The 19160-nt window shown below is 44.1% G+C and overlaps 1 protein-coding gene across 1 annotated transcript in view; it reads right to left on the bottom strand.

Moving 5' to 3' along the window:
• Nucleotides 1-19160, bottom strand: part of GPR173 (G protein-coupled receptor 173) — a 273246-nt gene that overhangs the window by 175447 nt on the left and 78639 nt on the right. The gene's annotated exons all lie outside the window — the stretch shown is intronic.

Genomic DNA, 19160 nt, shown 5'->3' with positions numbered 1-19160 from the left:
TTTGCCTGAGGGTCCGTAGCGCCATAAAAATTGCAAAAACAGAAAATGCGATGCATGTATTTGTGGAACGGAATAGAGAAGGAAAATAAAAGAGGTAGCGGAAGATACTAGATAATAAGGTGTATGTTTTTAGACACAAGGAAAGACCACTAACACACGGGTAACATCACAAGTCAGGCAGCCAGTCCATCAAGATGCCAGAGTCTAGGGCGACACAGCCCACAAGGCAGCAAAATACACAGAGGAAAATACCAGCAAGAAAGAGAAGACGACGAAAAGCCAACAACTGAAGGATGGGGCCTGAAAAACGACAAGTAATCCAAAAATGGGTTCTACAAAAAAAATAAAAAATAAACATAATAAGCAGTGAACAAAACACCACACAACCAACAGACCGATGCCCGTGGGCTGGGGCCTGAGTGCTGCAAGTAGCACGGAACCTGAAAACGGGTTCAACAAATTGAGTTGTAGTGGGGAACAAACATCACACAGCACAACAGGCCAAATGCCAGAAGGCCGGGGTGCTTTAAAATAAGCACCGAACCTGGAACACGGTTCCAACATAAGTAAATAGCAGTGCAGAATAAAACCACACAGCACAACAGGCCAACGTCCGAGAGCGGGGGCCAGAGTGCTACAAGTAGCACGGAATCGGGAAACCGGTTCAACAATAAATTTATAAGCAGGGTGGGAAAAGCTCCACACAGCACAATACAACAGGCTAACAAACGGCCGAAGGCCAAGGCCAGGGAGCTACAACTTAACTCAGGACCTAAAAGCAGGCCCAAACAATCTTTGGTTAACAAACAAGAGTATCACAGCGGTGGACCGTCCCTTGGAAGATCCGGGAAATTCCACAATGGTTACCGAACTTCGGGGCACAGGGGGAAGTTACCCACCCATATCAGATAAGGTGCCTTGGTCATTGGAATCATGTTCCAGGGTCCAAATTTGAGCAACTACGCATAGGGCTAACCCACCCCTGTTCGCAAATTCACTCCAGGTGGTTAAACAACACACAGCACAGACAAAAAGAAATAGGGTTAGATAATCAGGCAAACGCCATAGAGGGCCGGGGCCATGCTTCTAGAACCCTCAAAACTATACACATTTTTAAAAATAGACATACAGGCCAACGCCACAAAGGTCAGGGCCAAGAAGCTTCGGGGCTCCCCTAGAACTTGCGCTAAAACCAGCTTAAGGTGGGCATCACATTTTTCCAAAATAAGCAGGCCTTAATTGCGGCACAGAAAAGAAAACAAAATTAGAGCAGCCATACATAGGCAAATCTGAGGCAAGCACAAGATGCCGGCTCACACATAACTACAAACCAAACCCCTACAGGGGCTAACGCCAGGCACGACCAAGGGAATAGCCAAACTAAGGGGAACAGACTATGCAGCTAGGAAAGAACAAGCAACAACTTTTGGGGGAAACCTGGAAAGCCGGTAACCCATCCAGGTCGTGGCGGCACGGGCCTGAGGGGGTAACCTCTGGACCCGGTGCCCAAAAGTATGATATTATTATGATATGCTATTCTCTGCCCAGTATGCCCAATTGAAATAGCCTATCCAGCTCTCTGTGCTTATTTGAAATTTAGCGTCCACAATAGGCTGACCTTCATAGTACTGTTACAGCTTGAGCAGCCCTGAACAGTGTGTTCTTCACCACCTACTGCATAAACATGTTCCCCTATTAATACACCTTACGACCCATTTGAGACCCTCCTGGTCGCTTGCCAATTGTATGGTCGCTCAGAGACCACTATGATATTGTGTTGTGCCTTATGGTCGCTCAGAGACCACTGTGATATTGTGTTGTGCCTTATGGTGGCTCAGAGACCACTGTGATATTGTGTTGTGCCTTATGGTCGCTCAGAGACCACTATGATATTGTGCTGTGCCTTATGGTCATTTAGAGACCACTGTGATATTGTGTTGTGCCTTATGGTCGCTCAGAGACCTCTGTGATACTGTGTTGTGCCTTATGGTCGCTCCTGACCGCTCACAGGCCCTCCTAGGATTCTTGCTATTAGCCTAACAGTATTTTACTGTTGACTACTGTATCTAGCCCAATTGGTGCAAATAAAGCGAGCCGAGCCTCACTTTACACCACCCCCCTATATCCTTAGCTATGTTAAGTTGGATATTGCGCATTATGTTCCCCTTCTGCCTTGTCGGAGCGGACACCCCGTGCAATGGCACTCACTTCCTCACCCTCAGTAATGGGCTCACCAAACTAGCTTGCCCAAGACACCATCCCATCCCCTGTCCTTCCCCCTTCCTCCCTACCACACCTCCCTTCCCATCCTCCTCCATTCTCTCTTCCAGGCTTAAGGACACCTACGTAACCAGTAAGGAACACCATCCCACCTCGACTATCACTGATGATCCACACGTACACCCCAACCCCTCAAGCAATGGTAAAACATACCCTATCCTAGGATATGAGAGAACACCCCGTTTAAGAGCTCGTACAAGGCTACCACACCACAACCCTACTACCAAGACCCAGCCTCCCAGATCACCCAAACCCACGGCCCACACAACAAATGACAAACACACCCAGCCTAGAGCAACTAAAACTACTCCACTAAGTGGCCCACCAACCATAAATACTCCCACTAAGGAGCCCAACCCTCCGATTATTTTCAAAAATGCATTCATCAATGCCCGCTCCCTTGGAGCCCACGCCATTGATATTCATGACCTCATCATCGAACTTGACCTTGACATGTTAGTAATCACAGAAACCTGGCTACACCAAGCATCAGGCCCTCTGCTACCATTGGATATTCCACCAGATTACACCATTCTCAGATCTGATAGAACCACCACTCCAGGAGGGGGTGTGGCCATCATTGCAAAAAACACTATCAAACTTAGATCAAGTTCCATTGAAATAATCTCAGGGTACAAACTACTACTCGCCAAACTCTCATTGAATGAAAACACCACAATTAACATAGTGGTCATCTATAGAGCCCCTAGCACAAACAGCCACCCAGAAACAGACATCCCACTAATACTGGCGCCCTTCCTCAAACCCAAAACGAAATGTATCATCATTGGTGACTTGAATCTAGGTTTTAATGATAACCTAGACACCAAAGCAACCGCCCTCATCCTGGCACTAAATGACATGAACTTCTGCCAACGAGGAATTAATCGCCCTTAGAAGGAAAAAAACGCTCTCTTGAGCATGCCCACAATAAACATCCCTCCCCGGACTCAGCTAAAGCATTCAAAGACGCAAACACCCTCTACAAATCAGCTATCATCTCACATAAAGCTAACGCCTACAATGCTCGCATTAGCAATGCAGCATCCGACTCCAAAGAGCTCTTCTCTATCCTTAGAGAACTTGAAAATCCACTTCCGACCGACACACCCATAAACACAAGCAAAGAATGGTGTACCACCATACAAGATGCTCTTGCCTCCAAAATCACTATGTTACAAAACAAAATCAACTCCAAAAAATTACTCCTAGCTACAAACCCCCCCTTCCCTAATCCCTGTACCCTTTCCAGTGACAACTCCAACCCCCCCTTCCAATTCACACCAGTCACCCACAATCTCGTACTCGATACTATATCCAAACTAAAAGCATCCAACTGCAAAGGAGATACTGTCCCAGCCAAACTAGTCAAAGCCTGTGCACCCACCCTGACCCCCCTCATCACTAAATTTGTCAATGCCTCATTCAACTCCAATGCAGTTCCAACTTGCATTAAAGAAGCCTGGGTTACACCACTTCTAAAAAAAACAAATCTAGACCCCACCATTCCAACTAACTATCGCCCCATAACCACGGTCCCATTCTTACTCAAAATCATCGACAAACTAGCCTACAACCAAATTCAAACCCATTTAGAATCTAACCAGCTCCTCGGCACCAGACAATCAGGCTTCAGGCCCAACCACAGCACTGAAACAGCTCTCTTGCACCTCAAAATCCAGATGGAGGCCATTAGAGACTCAGGGAAACTTTGCATTCTCCTGCTGTTGGACCTCTCAGCTGCATTCGACTTGGTGGACCACGACAAACTCTGCAACTCACTTGCCCGTGAATTCAATTTCTCTGGGGCAGCCACTGCTTGGGTGAAATCATTCTTAACTGACTGCACCTCCAGAGTGTCCATAGGCAAAGAAGCAGCCAACCCCATCCCAGTCCCCATAGGAGTGCCCCAAGGCTCTTTCCTTTCTCCCACGCTGTATAACGCATATACCAAGCTCCTGTTCTCAGCACTTGACGATATGGGTGTCATATACACAAATTTTCGGGATGACACCCAGATCCTTATACCTCTTACAGGCAACTACGACCAGGACACTTTAGCAATCAATAAAATTTACGTCATCATACAAAACTGGATGGCATTAAACAGCCTATGTCTTAACGATGAGAAGACGGAAGTCCTCATCGTAGGAGCTCCAGCCAAATTAGCAACCCTTCAGCCAGAATATTCAACCATCAACATCGACGGCACCAATATTCCAGTGTCTAAACAAGTAAAAACACTGGGAGTGTACTTCGATGCTAGCCTGACCGTGACTAAACAGATCAATGTTCTTTCCTCCTCCACGGCCTACACTTCCAAATTAATCGCACTCAGCCGACAATTTCTGACCCCAGCAAACTGCCTCACCCTGGCCAGAGCACTGGTCCTATCGAAATTGGACTACTGTAATGTATTACTACTGGGCACCTCCAACACCAACCTAGCCAAAATGCAACTTTTGCAAAACAAAGTCCTGAGGGCAGCGCTAGGCATAAAAAAATCACACCATATATCCAAGACCAGGAAAGATGCCCACTGGCTCCCCATCAAAGCCTGCATCATTTTCAAAACATTATGCATCACCCAAAAATGCATTACAAAAAAAGGACCTATCTACCTCAATAACACTCTGCATCCTAAAACTAACATAAGATTACTGAGATCCAACGACAAACTCCTCCTGGACCCCCCCCCGATTCAAAACCACAAGAGCAGGGGGCAGCAGCTTCACCACTTTAGCCCCCAAACACTGGAACGCCATACCCATCATCATCAAAAAAGCATCCTCCTTCACGATCTTTAAGAAACAGCTAAAAACCTGGTTATTCAACCAATATTAGCACCCAAAGATAGGACCCCTTCCATCGGTACTGTTGTGAATACTTAGGCCACTGTATATTGTTGTGAATATGTTGTAACCTATATCATGTAATGCAACTAATGTAATGTTTGAATGTGACTTATTTCTGAGCTGTCTTATAACCTCGCCGTGACACCCAAGGGTCTGGGCGTGTAACAAATAAATAAATAAAATAAAGAAAATAAAAATATGCGATTATTGTTTATGTTCCCATAACCATATCTGTAACAATAAAATCCTACGGCCTTTTATTGCCAACACTTGACCATATTGTTGTGGTGTAATATTTTATGGGGAGGGCAAGGACCGTAAGACATGACGCACACACCCCACAACAACTAATGTAAGTCTGCTGCATATGGGTTCAACAGTTATGGGTAATGCCGCCGGGCCGCCCAAGGCGAGGCCAGGTAACTGTTGTTACATGGCAGCAGGGTCAGGAGAGGGGCAGCAGCTCTCCTACAGGGTCGGCGCCCCTCTCCTCCCCAAAGATGAGGGAGACAGCAGGGTCTGGCGCATCAAAGCGCAGGAAGGGTGAGGTAATAAAAATACCTCACCCTTCCACGAGAATATATGTGTGCATTGCACCCACGAGACCCAGGCAGGGAACTACAAAGGGATGCCCCCCCGGGGGATGAGGGGGCCTCATTAGTCAGCTGTAGGCTGTCCGGGGGGTTGGTGCACAGCCCCCCCAACACATACTACAAAGACCCAAGGGGTGCCCTTGGGTCCTATATAATGAGCTCCTTGCAGCTCCATAAGCACAGACTGTTTGTGGACCCTGCACGTGGACCCAAACAGAATAGGGAAGTTTGCTGTGCTACTCAGCATCTTCCTGCTCTTTTTCTTTTCCACAAACCCCACCCACTGTGGAAAAAGGGGAGAAGAACAATGGAAAGACAATCAGGACACCGTAGAGTGACCACAACAAGTTGTGGGACAAGAAAGATGGCACAGGCCTGAGGGGGTAACCTCTGGACCCGGTGCCCAAAAGTATTATATTATTATGATATGCGATTATTGTTTATGTTCCCATAACCATATCTGTAACAATAAAATCCTACGGCCTTTTATTGCCAACACTTGACCATATTGTTGTGGTATAATATTTCATGGGGAGGGCAAGGACCGTAAGACATGACGCACACACCCCACAACAACTAATGTAAGTCTGCTGCATATGGGTTCAACAGTTACTACTCATCCTCGTTCACATTCTTAACAAGAATTGGCCATGCCAACAGTTTTGGCTTTTGTGTAGAAATGGGAAAATCACTTACCAGGCATAGCTGTAGTGGTATTAACTAGTCATTGATAGTAGCAGGTGCATAATGGTGCCAGTACCTAGGCATCTAATAGCAGTGCTGGCAAATACCCAATACTTATACACAAGACAAAACTGGTGGCTTTGCCAATGCTTGTTTTTAATAGGCATTCAGTGAAGGACACGCATAGTGCTTATAGATAGAGTAGCTGAAGCCAGACCTGGTTATGACCTTTTTATTACACCAGTGGCGCGTTCACACCTCCAGTTAAGCCATTAATCCTCATAAAACTGCTTTGAAAAAAACACTGGCAGGTACTTTGGGGGCTCATTACGAGTTTGGTGGTGCACGAAAAAGTGAAAATAATTCGAAAACGACAAAGAATCATTGAAACATTTGGTCCTGATCTGCCCAAGACTTTGAAGAAATAAGACAAATCATTCTTAAGAGAGTAAATGCCCTAACATCATGTGAAAGTATAGAGGAGGCGTGGGGCAGACTCCATGAAGGAAGTATTAAACAAGTAACTTTTGCCCTAACATTCTTCTTCGAAGCTATGGAAAAGACCTTAAGCGAGGATGGAAAGAACGTATGATATTTGAAGGAGCCCCTTCTTTTAACTTTTTTTTGAAGAACAAACAGAAAAAGAATGACGATTAAGACATTTTTATGTTTACTTTTTCTTCTTTTTTCTCTGCTTTTGTTTTCTTTTTCTTCTTAGGATAAACTGTATTTTAAAAGTGTGTAATGAACTAATGAAAAAAAAGAAAAAAATATAAAGTAATTCCGTTTACCTCAATTTTTCCCAAACAACAAAAACCACCATTTATCAGTGGTCGAAGTGTACAAAAAGAAGTAGTGGAACTATGTTCCCTACTGGCCTGCACCGCTCCCCAGAAACCCCATCACCACACCCTCCCACGCACAATAAAAACCCCAAAACACATGCGCCTGCTGTTTAGCGGAACGTTCAGTGCAGTGTACTGAAAGTGCAAGTTTCAACTTCTTCCTACACTTTTATTTTAAAAGGAAACCATTCCGGAACAGTTTCTTTGTCAAATAAAATTATAGAAACAGTAAATTAAAAGAAGTAGAGGAGCACCGCTCCCAACCGCTCCCGCCCACTTCAACCACTGACATTTATAATCTGGTGGGATTAGCACCAGAGGTAATACCTCCAATGGTAATACCGCCTGACCAAGTGGTGGTATTGGTAATTCCATGTGCCAAAATTCCCGCAGATTTACCGCCGGAATACCTGCAAACTCTTTATGAGCCTCTTTAAGTGCAAAGTTTGATGGTAAGGCTTTAATAAAGCGAGCTGAAAGAGTCATCATGAGGAGGTGTTTTGGGTGTGGAGGGGCTAGAACTGGGTGGGAATAGCCATAGGGATTAGCATGGCCATGGGCAGCCAATGGGTGGGCAAATAACCAAACGACACCTACAAGCTTTGTGTCCCTCCTCATGTGCCATTTCTCCCTATCTGTACTCTAATGCAATAGTTTCGGCTTATAGGTGGTGGAAGTGCCAATACTCCGAACTAAATGATGTGACCTGCAGCATGACAATGGCAACCTGTTGCTTTAATAACAATTCTAACAACTATGTTGTTTTCTTGAAACACCTCCTCCATGGGAGATAATAAAAGGAGTCACTGTGATGCAAACTACCTGTATTTTACCAAGCAGTACACCCAATCCCTAATAACTCCCTGAGCGTGACGGATAGGTAGCAGGACTGGAACGAGGAAGGTAGTGCTCTGATTAATGAAGATTACTGGTAACTAATGCAGGCATTAGCATTTCGTCCCCCTTCTCATCCCGGGATCTCATCCCTGTCCGTACAAATGGAGCTACAGCAAGCAGTGTCAGAAATACTAGAAACAAACAAGAGGCACACTCAATCAAGGCGAATTGGACACCAAAGTCATCTTTTTAATTAACCACCAACACCTTAGTGGTACAGAATCCTGTAAAGTGGAATTGAAAGGAGAAGCTGGCTCCAACAGAAACAATTTGTAATGATTTCCAAAAGCGTCCAGATCAGCCCATGTGGCCGCAGGTCAGATCTCGGCCATAAAGGCAGCACTGGAGAAGCAACCTCCACTAGTGAACTGAACCTGAATTTATGGTTGTGGTGGGAGACATGCAACATCAGGTGCCACAAGAAGGAATGTGTGTGTTTAGACCCAAAATAGCCTGGCACAAATAAATAGTCTGATGGGCAGATGTCAGCTCTCGTGTTCACATAAGTCCTGACAGCTCGGCCAACATCGAATGTGTTAACTTCTACTTCAGAATCCAACCCGCACAGAAGGACCATAGTAGGTAATACAATGTCCTCATCAAGCTGTAACAAGGATTCGACCTTAGGATGAAAATTGAGTGACAGGTAGTACAAAAATACTATATTTATTCTAGACCCAAAACAAACAGGTGATAATATTACACAACACTCAGTTATAAAACATATATACAGTCGCCATTAGGTTCTTAGTGGTGATGAAGTAGAACAAAACCAATTCACAAGAATTATACCCTAACTTTATAAGTCCAAGGGCCTTGTGCCCAAAAGTTGCAAAGCTTCTTCTTAATAGAATGGACAGGTGTAAGGAGAGTTCTTGTGATAGTCAAATTCTCCAGAGAGATGTTCAGCATTAGTACCCGGCAAGGGTCAATGAGCTTGCTACAAGCAAGTTTGTTGGTCCTCGCTCTGGCCTTACCTCACTGACCAGGCTCTGAATCCCCTGCTTTTCCGCTGTGGCATCAAGAGTGGCCGCCATGGAAAGGGTGAATAATGGGTGAAGGGACATCCACCCACTGGCCCCCTCACCCATTATGGAGGAGCCGAGAAGCCAGCCCAGTGAAACACTGAGCACTCTCTCAGCTGCTTTTTCCAGCTGAGGGAGTGCTCCTGGGCTGGCTGAACTGTCAAAGGGAAACACTGTTTGCCTTTGACAGTTCAGTTCCCCAGCTGCACATGATCACTGAGCCATGCAACTCTGGGGCGTTTTGCTTTGCCAGCCTTACATAGCTCATTGGAAATGCTGGCTGGGGCACTGCATGTATGTATGTGCGAGGGGTTGCTCCTGCGCCTCCTCGCACATACGGGCAGAGCAACCTGGATGAGGGCATTTTAGCAACCACGCGCAGGCCCCTGCAGAAGGTAAGTTTATGGGGATTTATTTTGCATTTAAATATGAGTATGGATGCGTGCATGATTGTGTTATGGGACTGTGGTGGGAGCAGGATGGGCGGGAGCACTGGGATAGTGGTGGGAGCAGGGTGGGGAGAGCCCAGGGTCTGTACTGGGAGTAGGGTGCGGTGATGGCGCGCAAAGGTTCACCTGGCACATTTAAGGGGTAGGGGGGGGCGCTCGGCCTGCCTAAAATTTGCTCAGGGGGCCCCAGGCCAAAAAAGTTTGAAGACCACTGCAGTAGGCTAATCAGGAAAAGCCAAGAGAGTGTGAAACTGAGCATAAAGCCAAGAGGCTGATAAGAAGAAGCTGATAAGAAGAAGCTAAGAGAATGTGAATCTCTACATAGGGCAGATACAGAAGAACCTGTGTGGGCTGAAGAGCCTAAGGTTGCTGGTTGCGCGACCAGTGTTGGGTGGACTGTCTGGTCTGACAACGGCACCTATACCAGGGAACCCACCATTGTGAAATACAAAGACATTGTGAAACAAACCAACCAAGAAGGAGCACTGTGTGTCAAGTTGACCTGGAGTTGTGTTAACATTGAAAGACTGAGACCAGTATAAGTTGCTACGTTGAAGTCTTGGGGAAGGGAACCATAAGAGTTGATGAACTGCCATGCTGTCTTGAGGGCGGAGCCTCAAGACCCTTTTCTTTTGAACTGTATTTCCTTAAGCTTTGGGAAGGGAACGCCAAGGATTTGTGGAACTTTCTTGAACTTGGTGAAGGGGAGCTGAACAGGAAGCTGGAAGAAGCTCAGAACTTTGTGCTAATCACCATTTCTTGTATTATTGACATCACTATACATTGTTTAGCTTTAGTTGTGGGGGCAAAGATAGGCTTTGGACACAGACAGACTTTTAAGATGAACTTTCTGACTCAGACTTTCCTTAGTTTTGTTCAGCTAGGGAAATCCCACCATAGCATAGGGCAAGTTAGGCCTACAACCATCCTGAGCTTTCATTTAATAAACCATCTTATTTTGAACTTTAAGTCTGTTGTCTGTGTCTTGCTTCATGATGCTTTCACAAATGGTAGAAGCCCGACACAGTGTAGCACAAATGAAATGTGCAATTTTACAACAGATACAGAAGCCAAAGCGAGGAGGTGATTTGACCAAACTCCTACTGCAGAAAGAAGTTGCGTGGATTGATCATTTGGACTGTGTGTTACCAAGGGGGATGAACATTGAGTGTGATCTTAGATGTTTTATTTAAGATGTACAATCAAAAAATGACCAGGCTCTGTTGGGTTTGAAATTTCGATTTGGTGAGATTGTGAGCAGGCTTGTCCTGTGAGGTTGGACTTAAGTTGAAAAATTGTACTCTGGTATAAATTGGGTACATACTTTTAACCAGTCATTGTGTATGGTATATTTAATCAGATTGGGACTAGGAGGTACTTGACAGTTGGAAACTGTAGACTTTGTATTAAAGGACCCGAGATACAGGGCATATTTTTCTGAAAATATCAATGAGGTCAGAGAAAGAGAGAGTGGGTTGGCACATTGAGTTAGGCTCCGTATACATTCATCTGAGTGCAATGGGGAGGGGCCTTGTGGCACCCGACCGGCTCTGCTGGATTTGTACCATTTTTGGCATCCTCCTTATTGTGCTTTGTTGATCTAACCTCCTAAGTGGGTGAGTTGAGTAGAATTAACATGTAAACATTGGAGTGGGAAGGGGCAGGGCCTAATAACACTGGACCGACATCCCCGGACCAGTGACATTTAGGCAGTCTCGTCATTCTTGACAACCTACCTGATTAAGTTAAAGTAGAGCATTACATAATTTTTATTTTTTATTTTTTCTCCAAATCCTGTATTATTTATTGATTTTGATATTGTGACTGTCAGTAAAATGAAAATCATGGGTACAGGATAGAAAGAATATTCGCAAGTGAAAAATTCGTAACTATTAACATTGTAAGTTAACACTTACAAGATGGCAGCCGTCTTTACGGCCCCATGGGACTAATCGCATCAAGTCATGTTTCTGCCTGATGTGTAGGAATGCATTTAGGGAGGGAAATATTCATGGGCCTTGGTGATTCTGCAGAGTTCCCGTGTGAGTGCAGATGAACCTCTTTATTGGTAAGTAGAGGAGTGAGAGGGAGTGTTTGTAGATGGAACACATGGAATGGTTTAGACTCCCTATATGTGGAGAGACATGATGGATGTATGTGTCACTTTTGAATAGGAAAGAGTCTCTGTGAGTGCTGGGAGAAGATATTAACAAACTGTGAGTTAGCCCGTTGAGGTCCAGTGAGGCTACAAAGATGAGAGAGGAGTTGATTTATGTTGCTGCAAATAAAACGTTTTCAAATGTCCCAATTCATACAGGGCGAATGGCTATATATATTTGTTTTACTTTGGTTTGTAGGTTCTACAAACAGGAGTGATTTGCCTACAATGGGAAGGTTAGTGTACTTTATTTAATTTGAGCTTCATAAATATTCATCTGGCCGGCTAGCCATAGTTATCAATTAGTAATTACATACATGTTTTCTAGGTTAATCAAAGAAATACCAATTTAGAAGAACACTGTACAGGCCCTGTAGATGGATACCTAATCCGAAACGCATTGGCAATACTGTTGAGGTGTCTGAATGAACATCTCCAGACTGTTATTAGTTGACAAGAAATATGTTCAGTGTTTGTTGATATTCTGATGATCAAGAATTAAGTGTGATGTGGTAACATTTAGGATATTGAGTTATAGAAATGAAATATTATATATTTGTAAAATTATATTTTATAAAGTTGTATCAATTAAACCGAAGAGATAGGTGAAATGTGTTTGAAATGCATACAATTACAAACACTGTTTGGTGTTACAAAGGACTTTGATTCTGCAATTTGAATGGACTACAAAGTCGTTCCATTTTTATTTATTTACTTCAATATGTAGTTTATGAGTGATATTATTAGCAAACAAAGCTTATTAGGAGAGTTTTCTCTAAAGGAGTGCATTTGGGTCCCCTACTGGGAACAGAGGGCTTATGTGTTGTATATTCCCATTACAAATGGTGTAAGAAGTGGGATGCGGCTCCAGTGATACAAGTTGGGGGACCCTGTGATTTGAAAAGCTGAGTGCCAGAGCATCCGACCCCTCAGTAGCTGCTAAGGGCTCAATTGGGTTTGATATCTTTAGCAGTAGGGATGAGACTATTCCTCAATGTGAAAGAAGACTGATACCCACTGATTTGATACTGATTCCACCCCCTGATACATATATCAGACTAGTACCCAAATCAGGGTTGGCATGGAGGTTTCAAATTGATGTATTAGCGGGAGAAATAGACCCAGACTTTAGAGGTGATGGTAAGGTATTGTTACAAAATCATGCAAAGGACCCATTCCAAAGTCATCAAGGGCATACAATTGCTTAAGGGTTGCTTGAGAAAGCAGTGTTCCAAGTCTTAAAGATGAATCAGGGAAGGAAAGCACTGATAGAGGAACACGAGGCTTTGGAAAGCCGATGACACATCTGATGGCCCTCCCACCCTGAACCCAGAAAAAAACGTAGCCTTTAACCGAAGGAATGACCCCTTTTTGGCTGAAGCATTTTTGCAAGTAATAACAGAGCCGTGGGGTCGTGGAAAATGGGACCCTTTTTCTATTTGAAACATGGACGTCTTTGTAGAGGAAATGCCACTGCAGAGGGACTGGTAAAAACACAATTGGTAGTCCCTAAAATTCACAAGCAGGTGGTCTTAGAGCCCATTCACATCTGATGGGAGGCCATCTTGGGCAGTCCAAAACTACATATAGCGAACAAGCGGCCTGGAATTCACACTGACATTAAAAACTTCATTCAGGCATTTGTAACCTACCAGAAAAGTAGCACACACATACCACCACCAGCTCCCTTAAATCCGATACCAATAACTGAGGTGCCATTTTCCCGGATTGGTATGGACATTGTGGGACACCTGGAAAGTTCCAAATTGGGGAATAAATACATTCTGGTTATTGTAGATTACTATCGCGAGGCCTTCCCCCTGAGAGCAAACACAACCAATCCTAAAACACCTGCTCCCTTACTTCTCTAGAATCAGGTTTCCAAAGGAGATATTGACTGACCATGGATCTACTTTCATCAGCAAGTTTATAAGGGAAGTTAAACAACTGCATATCACCACCCTCAGAACATTCGTATATCATTCCCAGACAGATGGCCTTGCGGAAAGTATTGACAAAACCCTCAAAACCATACTCCGAAAGTTAGTTCAGCAGGATGGTAAGAACTGGGATCAAAAGATACAGTGGGCATTGTTTGCAGTCTGGAAAAACCCCATAGGTCTCAACAGGAGTTTCCCTGTTTCCCTGTTTGAACTCCTTTATGGACGAGAACCCAAGGATGTCCTGGATTTGTTGAGAGAAACATGGGAAGAGAGAGAGGAGGCCCCAATTCCAGTCTCCCAAACAACTGCAAATATGTTGAAAGAACACATGCCTGCTGTTAGATCTTTAGTCCAGACTCACCTGGTTAAAGCTCAGGAACAACAAAAGACCTCCTTTGATAAAAAGGTTTCTTTAAGGTCCTTTCCCATAGGTCCAAAGGTGCTAGTGCTTTTGCCTACTTCTGAAAATAAGCTAGTATTCAGGTGGCATGGACCATATGAGGTACTGGAACAAATGGATCCCTGTAATTATAAGATTTCACAAGGAGACCGCAGTCGGAAAGCCCAAGTTTACCACGTCAACTTACTGAAGGAATGGAAGCAAAATCCTTCAGAATCCCAGGCTATAATTGTATCCTGTCTTTTGCCAGAAGACACAGAAAACGAAGCCTTAATCTCACCAGACCTCAGTAACAAAGGCAAGACCTGTATGACCATATCTGACAATTTCCTGATGTGTTTCGAGAGGAGCCTGGAAGAGTGAAGGGTATTTATCATCACATCTGCTCTCCCGTAGACAAAGTGGTACACTTGAAACCTTATCCGTTACCCGAGGTTAGAAAAGATACCATCATTCAGGAAGTTAAAAACATGCAATAGGCTAACATCATCAAACCATCTAATAATAGCCCTTGGTCCTTCCCCCATAGTGTTGTGGCAAAACCTGATGGGAGTTGGAGGGTCTGTATAGGTTTTACAAAGGTGAACGCCATCTCTGCCATTGATGCTTACCAATGCCCCATATGGACGATCTGATAGACCGGCTGGGTAATGCTGTCTATCTTTCAATGTTAGATCTCACAAAAGGGTATTGCCAAGTTCTTTTGCATGGGCCAGATAAAGGGGAAACCGCCTTTGCCACTCCCATAGGGTTGTTTTATTTTAAAGTTCTGCCTTTTGGGCTGCATGTTGCTCCTGCAACATTCCAGGTACTAATGGATACAATCTTACAGCCATACTTGGAATTCTGCAGAGCTTCTGCAAACCCAGAAAATGCAAGCTGGGACAATCTGCAGTAAAGTATTTGGGGTTCTTTGTGGGTAACAGCAGTGTTCAACCACCGCAAGAGAAGGTGAGAGCTGTTCTCGATACCCCCACTACAAAAACTAAGAAGGATCTAAGGGTTGTTTTGGGAATAATCGGGTACTACCGCAGATTTATTCAAAATTTCTCTAGCAAAACACCCAGACTGACAAATTGAAAAATGCCGAGCCCCAAAAGATCAGATGGGAAGAGGAAGATGAGATCTGTTTTACTACAACCTTGAAACAAAGCCTATGCCAAAGCCCCATTTTGAAAGTTGCAGATTTTTCCAAAGAAGTCTTACTCCAAACTGATGCTTCCTTAATGGGGTTAGGAGCTGTACTGTCACAAAACCAGGATGGTTTGGAATCTCCAATGTTGCACATCAGCAGGAAGCTCTTCCGCAGAGAGAAGAACTACTTGGTCATTGAGCTAGAGGCACTTGCAATCAAGTAGGCAGTGATCCATCCAAAATATTACTTCCTGGGGCGTAGGCTTTGCCTAATAACAGACCACTCTCCTCTAGTGTGGATCAGTCAGAGGAAAGAATCCATCCCACGGGTAATACAATGGTTCCTAGACCTTCAACCTTACTGCTTCACAGTTGAACACCGGAAAGGCTGAGAGCAAGGTAACGTAGACTTCCTCTCCTGGTTTCCCTGTGAAGCACCTCGATCCAACCCGCACCGGGGAAGGGTATGTGAGAAATCTGAGGATATCCTCACTCCTACTCCCCCTTGATCCTCTTCTCAGGTGGTCAGGGAAAGACCATCACTTTTGGATCCCACCCCTGGGGGTGGAGTAGCGAGGGGGATCACCTGGGTGGAGGGTCTTTGGGGATTGGGAGTGGAGTACCCGCAGGCGAGATATGGTATCCCTATTTCCCTATTGAAGACCAATCTAACCCTCCCCCGGCCTTTATGGGCTATTGTCAAACATCTCCTCTCATTTCCCCATATATTTCATATGACAGTACTGAGACGAGGAACAGGCGACTTGGGGTAGTGAACACCAGTAACTCCTTTCACAACTCTAGTACTGGGATGAGGAAGAGGTCTGCAGAGTACTGTGAAGGTTAGGCATGTCCCTCTAACTATGGGCAGGCAAGTCCAATTAGAAGCTCACACCTGCAACCTGTCAAGGGTTTGTAGGTGTATAAGAGAAGGCCAAGAGAGCAGCAAGTGGAGCAACAGGGAGGCCTAGGTGGGAGAGACCAGCAGGGGACCCTGCTCATGAGGAGGCAGCTGTGGTGGGTCTTGCAGCGACGCCAGAATGCCGGCAGACGACCACGGAGACCCATGGAGCCCAGGAGAAGTTGGGCTGTTGGAATTCCTCAGGTGGGAGCCTCCCTGGTCCGGGAAACGCAGCTGCAGCTGCAAGCAAGGGAAAAGAAAGGAAACCGCTGACAGCATCCGCGTCTGTTGTTTCCTTCTTGTTTTCAGGTTACAGTAGTGGCTACGATTTTATGAGAACAAATCATGAGAACTGGACGAAATGAGTTTGAGTCTGTTATGTTTAGTTTGAGTTTAAGACATGTTATCTTCAGTTTGATTCTAAGTCATGTTATGTTATTATTGGAATTGAACACTATGTCAAGAGTATATGTCAATATCAAAGTCAAGAGGAACAAGTCATTGTATATGTATGTGAATGTCAGGTGCGCAGAAGCCATCTAGAGTCATAGTAGCAGGAGAGTATCAACTGAGTATCATCTGAGGGGTATTAGTGTTGTTGGTGGACATAAGCTGTTCATGGTGGCAGTCAGAGAATAGGGCGTGTTATATGGTGTTTTACCCGGTTATTCCCCCTTACTTATCCATTGCCTTTTCCTAATCCTCTTTCCGGTTTCACTAATCCCTCGTGCCTTATAACAACTTCTACCGAACCCTTGTCCCCTCTTTGGTTGCATCAGGAGGAACGCGGCGCGTTCACTCCCGCTTACACTAAAGTAAGTAGACAGATACGGAGATTTTGAGCCGAACACACACAGTGGTTACAGGAGCTCACAGGGCCAATAGAATTAATAGACTCACTCACAAAACACATAGCGCAAGCGTCTCAACATTCATCTGAGGACGAGGAGAAGAACTAGGGAGTCTTTACTACGTAACTCATGCTGAATGAAAAGGTGGGCTCTTACTATTTTAAGCCAATGTAAGTCAGCAGAACAGACTAGATACCCACCATGCGGAGTCTCATACACAATGCATATACTTTTTCACCAGGGTGACCGCATTATGGAAGTAACATGCAACTAATTAATTAACGTCCGAACTCAGGGACATACCATCAGAAGAACTAAAGCTGTACAACCTTGTGAGTAGCACTATTATATACCTTCGTGGGAATATCTATCACATCTTGAATGTCATGTAGACAAACTCATATATAAAACCTGTATTTCAAAATATTTGAATCAGCTGACGGAAGAAAATAAGGGATTCCTACATTGCCGTTACAACGTGGAAGTATACCACTTGAAATTGAAATACACCATCCTAATGCTATGAGAAGGTAAATACAGTAGGAAATCACGTTTAATATGAATATTATGATTCAATAACCACATAGTACTAATTTAGCCTTACTTTACATTACAGGTGATCTCACACCGGGCACCTTGCATCCCATTAAAAATACCCAAGGACAAGTACCCATGTCTTCAGATTGGTAGCAGATACAGAGGCAATAGATATGGTGTCATTTGAATATGGAATACTGTGACAAAAGTTAAATGAATGTACTAAGGATGTACCAAATTGTATTATAATTTCATTGCTCCTGAAGAAGAGAGTTCCCTTTCTTCGAAACACGTTGAGCTTGTAATTCATAGAGCTTATTGAAATATGAATGATTATTGATTGAAATCGACAGATTTGTTATTTTACTATAATTGGACATTGTGGGCTATGTGTGTTAGTAATACATTAGAAATAAGTAAAATAAACCTTTGTTTTAAAAAAAAAAATATTTAAAATTTTTGAAAAATTGAAAATAAATCATCTTGATTTTAAGAATATGAGATAGAATGTCTATACTGAATAGTGCACATTGGAATTTACATTAAGTGTATGGGGATATGACAGAATACTCATGTTAAGTGTTGACTGATAGGTTTCCTACATTACCAAGAGGTGTGCAGGGGACGGGAGTACCCATTAAATTTGTGCATTAAGTTAGTTCTGACTTTCTATACCCGAGTCAGCTTATTCTCCCCCGCACCCTTGACATTCATCAAATACAATTGGGCCAGTGGAGCCCTAAGTGATTAAATAGTCGAACGCCGTTTATTGAAAAACAGTGTGCTTTATCTCACTACTTTCAATACTGTATGTTCAACTGACATCTGGTGGCAACCAAAGTTGGAGGGTCACCTACATGCCGATTCTGTGGTTACTTTGAGAGTGTGGATTTGCACTCATGACAGAATCACAAGCCCAGGGTTTATTTACAACCCGGGCAACATGGACACGACAGCCTCCGTGTTGGCAGATATGATGAAAGTGTAAATGAACGTACAGCGAGAATTAGATCATGCACAAGCAGAGACTTCTGCATTACGTACACATGTACAGACATTGACCGCTCTGGCTACTCCATTAAAGGATTCAGAATGGGTCACACAGGGGAGTGGAGGTTCCACACTGCCACACTGAGGTAGTAGCCTCTTCAGAGCAGGTGCCGTGTGCGGCGCCTGACCAGTTTTCTGTGGTTGCTCGCAAACACCAAATGTTTATGACACAATGCCAATTACATTTCCTATGTAAACCATTAGATTTTCAGTCAACACAAGCAAGAATGGATTTTGTCATTTCTTACCTAGTGGGGGATGCTGCTGCATGGACAGTACCTTTAGATAATAAGGATGGTCCTCTATTGTTCAACTGGGTCCACTTTTAAGCTGAGTTTAGTAGATCATTTGATAGGCGTGCAGTATCGCTCGCTTCAGAAAAAGAATTTGTTTCTTTGAAACAGGGTTCTAAGGATTTGAATACTTATGTTACACATATTAATCGATTGATCATAGAAGCAGATTGGTCAGCAGAAAAGAGGCAAGTGCTTTTTTATCAAGGGCTACGGGACGAATGAAGGACGCAGTGTCTCAACAAGATCCCCAGCCACACTCATG

Source organism: Ambystoma mexicanum, chromosome 2p, assembly GCF_040938575.1.
Source record: "Ambystoma mexicanum isolate Mex_15411 chromosome 2p, UKY_AmexF1_1, whole genome shotgun sequence".
Classification (NCBI taxonomy): domain Eukaryota; kingdom Metazoa; phylum Chordata; class Amphibia; order Caudata; family Ambystomatidae; genus Ambystoma; species Ambystoma mexicanum.
This window is presented reverse-complemented; position numbering and strand designations above follow the sequence as displayed.